The sequence below is a fragment of the Marmota marmota genome, unplaced genomic scaffold (assembly GCF_001458135.2).
Source record: "Marmota marmota marmota unplaced genomic scaffold, marMar, whole genome shotgun sequence".
Classification (NCBI taxonomy): domain Eukaryota; kingdom Metazoa; phylum Chordata; class Mammalia; order Rodentia; family Sciuridae; genus Marmota; species Marmota marmota.
Window position 1 is genome coordinate 57,679 of NW_026007220.1, and position 4,650 is coordinate 62,328.

Below are 4,650 nucleotides of genomic sequence, written 5' to 3' on the forward strand. Positions count from 1 at the left end.
AGAGAGAGAGAGAGAGAGAGAGACAGAGAGAGAATTTTTGAATGACCTTTATTCAAATTCAATTATATATATTCTCATCAAATATACTAGTGTGCTATGTAATCTCTTCCCACTTCCAGAAGGAAATGAAAGTGATTCCAAATAAAAAAGGAATGGGGATATAATTTAAGGTGAAAAAAAAACAAAAAACAGAGAGCTTAACATCTACCCCTGGAAATTGAGAGTCCAAAGTTGAGTGCACTGTGTAAGTGCAAAGTAGCGAGAAACCAGAACACTGCATTTGCTCTGATGATGGGGAAAGGATGCAGGTTGCTTATCATGGGGCAGATATGGGCCAAAGAGGTGTGATCCACCTGGAATAGTTTTGATTTCACAGACTTCCTGAAACTGACCTATTGTAGTGAGGCTCTGTGTGTGACCTATATGCATTTGAGCTTAGGAAGGGACTGGTGTGGCAGTGTGCTGCAAGTGTGCCTTTCCTCTTGTTCTGCCTGTGATCCCACACAGCACCTGAGATGGGTGTGACTTGCCAAGATGTCAATCAATCTGCTGACCACATGACATCACAAAGCAAGACTCCATCTTTGAAACCTTATTCCCTGCCTTATTTGGTGAAGAACATTCCATTGAACCTCCCTGTTGTGTGTCCCTGTCATAAAATAAAAAGAATACAGGTGCACACTCCTTTTCCAGTGCTGCCCAGCTGACCCTTGGTGTCACTGAGCTGTCCCACCCTAGACCTTAGAAACTCATGTTTGTGTGCTGCATGGTTTCTTCACCATCTTCTTAGTTATTGATATAGCCAGCTCCTTTGAACCCAACTCATTCCACCAGCCTGGCCAGCTGGTGACAACCTATGATGGCAGAAAAGTGGCTGGAAATAAAACAAATTCTCAGGACTGAGCAGGAATCAGAGTTATCAGTTTCAGGACCTCTGTGCTCAGAGGTCCCAGAAGTGTGTCTTCAGGGTCCTTGAAAGATTCCCACAGGATATGGAGATCTTTCACATATATATGGCCTTGTCCTTGCTCAGCTCTCGTCCCACCCACTGGCATGCTGGGGTTGAGAAGATTCTCTGTACTCAGCTGGAAGTCAGCTGACAGAGACTCTCCAGAGACAGTTATTATGTGCCACTCCTTGTGTTCATAAAAGCAGTTCCACATCAGGCTCTAGGCTACTGAATGGTAATCTTTACTATGTAGTTTTGATCACAGGTAAGTAGTTTTAAATTGCTTAGTTATAGTTCATTGCTTTCAGAAATAATGTTTTGCCTTGATATTTGGGTGACACACTAAGTGTGTTTGTGGAGGGGAGATGGAATTGTAATGACCCAAGGGCTTCCCAGGGAGAGAAAATTCAAACTTTCTCTCCCATGCTTTGAATGACAGAAGTAGACTGACAGTGTGCGAACCAGGGAGCTTCCTTCCTTTTGGACAATTTCTGTATCTCAGAGTGGACATGTGCTAACTTACTGACTCTTTACTGGATAAAGGACAGTATTTTCATATATATATAAAAGAGATAAAATGCCACTGGATTTCAGAAAATAGTGTTAGGAAAACCCTGTGTGGTTTTCTCACAAGAAACAATCTTTCATAGGGAACTAACATCATTGCATGCTTGCTATGCCTATTTTACATGCTTATTATGTGATTTCAGATGTAAGTAAGCGATTGGACAATATACTTTTAGGAAATCCTTGCGATTTAATGATTCTACATTTCTTAGTTTCCTTTATTATTATTATTATTATTACTATTATTATTATTAATAATAAATTAATAAACTGAGCTTTGATAGAGTGACTAGTGCCTGTGATCCCAGGTACTTGGGAGGCTAAAGCAGGAGGATCACAAGTTCAATGTCAGTCTTAGCAACTTAGCGAGATCTTCAGCAACTTATTAGCCCCTGTCTCATTGTAAAATAGGAGTGGGGATATAGCTCAGTGGTAAAGTGCCCCTGGGTAAACATACTGCAAACAGTCAATAAAACAATTTTTAAAAAGATGCACTGAGTCTCTTAAAAGTGAAAACATCAAGACTGAGACACTTCATGAATTTTCTGGGAATCTTTTCATGTGGGTCCTGAGCAGCCATCCTTGAGATCTTACTATGATGTAAACCCCTGAAAATATTCCTCCCCCACATCATCCCTTTGACCTCAAATCCTAAATAAATCCTAAATGATTCCTGGCCAAATAAGTAATAAGTTACAAAAATCAATATGTTTTGTTTAAGTGCCATAGTTGAGATCTAAACAAAGGCCTCAGAGTTCCCCTGGGAGAGACATCATTTCCAACTGATGAGAAAGGTAGATTTTAAGGTGAACTTTGAAAAAATACATGAAGATTGGGAGACAGAAATGGGGGCAGAAAGAAAAACTTGAATATAACAAAATTAATGTAAAATTAATTCTGAAAAAAAAATGTATTTTGTCTCAAGGCAAATAACCTTAGAGAATTAACATATTAGTTGTTTTAATTATTCCATCTGGTCACTTTACCACATGACAGATCCATAATGGATTAGGAAACAGGAAAAATGTGTTTTGAAGTGAGAAGGAATTATCTCAGGGGACAGTGGGCTTGGGAAGTATCCTATGGCAGAACAAAAGAATCAGGATATCCCTGGGAGGAAACAGTTCTTTCTCTGAATATGTAATACATGCAAAGAGGGAGGCATAGCAGCTGGATCAGTGTTTCCTCTCTCACCTGACAGCTCATAATGACTGTGTTGGTGACAGAGGATTGTCATCAGCAGGATGTCTTATTATGAGTAACATAAAGTAAGGAAATTGAGGGGTTTTTGTATTTTTATATTCTACAACATTGTTCATATACTAACTGTGATTCGATGCTTCTTTGGATTTCTTCATATTATTGTTTTACTTCCCCATCTTCTTTTCTAGCATCTCCACATAGCAAATTAATTCTATAGAACTTAAGAATGTTCGATTTTGTGTTCCCTTATTTCTTATTCTATTCACTCCCATCTACATGATAGTTTTGAACACCTTTTATTTACAGATGTGTTACAAATGTATGTCTCTAGTACATACCTCTGTCCTGAGGTCCAAATAGCAACTGCTTTTTGAGACATTTTATTGGATATCTCAAAGATGCCTCCAGATAACTGAGACCACCAATGAACCTCTGATCCACCTCTAGATCTCAACTGTTTTCTGCTTTCTTTATCTCAGTGAGTGACTCCACTAAACATTTACTCACTCAAACTAGGACTCAGATCATCACAGTGTAGCCATTAAGGTTAAAATCTCTTTATTTAGTTTTTTTTTTCTTATAGTATGAGCATAATATTTCTATTTCATATTTGCTGTGTGTGTGTGTGTGTGTGTGTGTGTGTGAGAGAGAGAGAGAGAGAGAGAGAATTGGAAGAAATAAGATTTTTTTCATAACAAGCATTTAATGTATGTCAGTAATAATGATTATCCTTAATTCATCCCTCTTTCTCATTTCATACCAGAACTTTAAAGATTGTATCTCCTAACATCTCCTAATGCCTCTGATTATTTCCAACCCAGGTCTCACCAATCTGGTGTGAAGTTCCATGACCTTTTGTCTGACTGAAAAAGAGAACACAATGAGCTTGTCTTGCTCATTTTTGCTTCCTTCTATTTTATTGCCCACACATTTTCCAGAAAGACCGTTTTTAGAACATGGACATCTTACATTCTTGAAACATATTCCAATTGCTCTTAGATTCTAGTAGAATATTTCACAATCTTGAAATAGATTCCAGTTGCTCCAGATGATTCTAACATTATCATAGCAGCCTCCTGCCCTTGCTCCTTTCCTTCCAGGCTTCTTGGATTTCCTTTAGGTCTCACATTACTCCAACCTCAGGACCTGTGCATATGTTCTTATTTGTGTATGGAAAGTTTTCTACATTCACCTTGCCTTACCTACTTAACTTCTGTTTATTATTGAGATTTCAAGTCACATTTTCTCTGGGAAATTTTTGGTAACTAGGATCCATATTAGTCTATCCCTTATGTTTTCTACTTTAAAATATTATTATAGCTTTTATTAGATATTTTTAAAATCATGCATAATCTTCAATGTGCATATTCCTGGAGATATGGTTAAATTCTCTTTTTCTTATTTTGTCTTTAGTACACTTTGTCTTCAGCCATATAATTTGTACATTATATGGCTAAAATGTAAAATATATAAATATATATATATATATATATATATATATATATATATATATATCACATACATTATATAAATTTATATATTAATACTTATAATTTTATCTTTGGAACATACTGCCATATAATTGTTGAATAAAATTAGCAGAAAGGGTTTCCCAGGAGTAGAAAGAAATGTTAAGAAAAATGAGAAAGGGGAAGAAGATATTAGGAAAAGAAGAAAATATAGATTAGAGAACAGAAATTTTGGATTGAGAGAAGATTATACTAGAAAATTCATTTGGTTCTAGTAACAATGTGAGATAATATATTATGAAAATATAAACCTTCATCTAATTTGTCATCTACTTCCACTGAAAATGTCCAGAGTAGTTCACAAGCAGTGAGGACATTATTTAAAACAAAAGTACAAATGTACTACATTCCAAACTTGAAATTAAATGTATATTTTTTTCTGTAGGCCCAGATAATCAATAA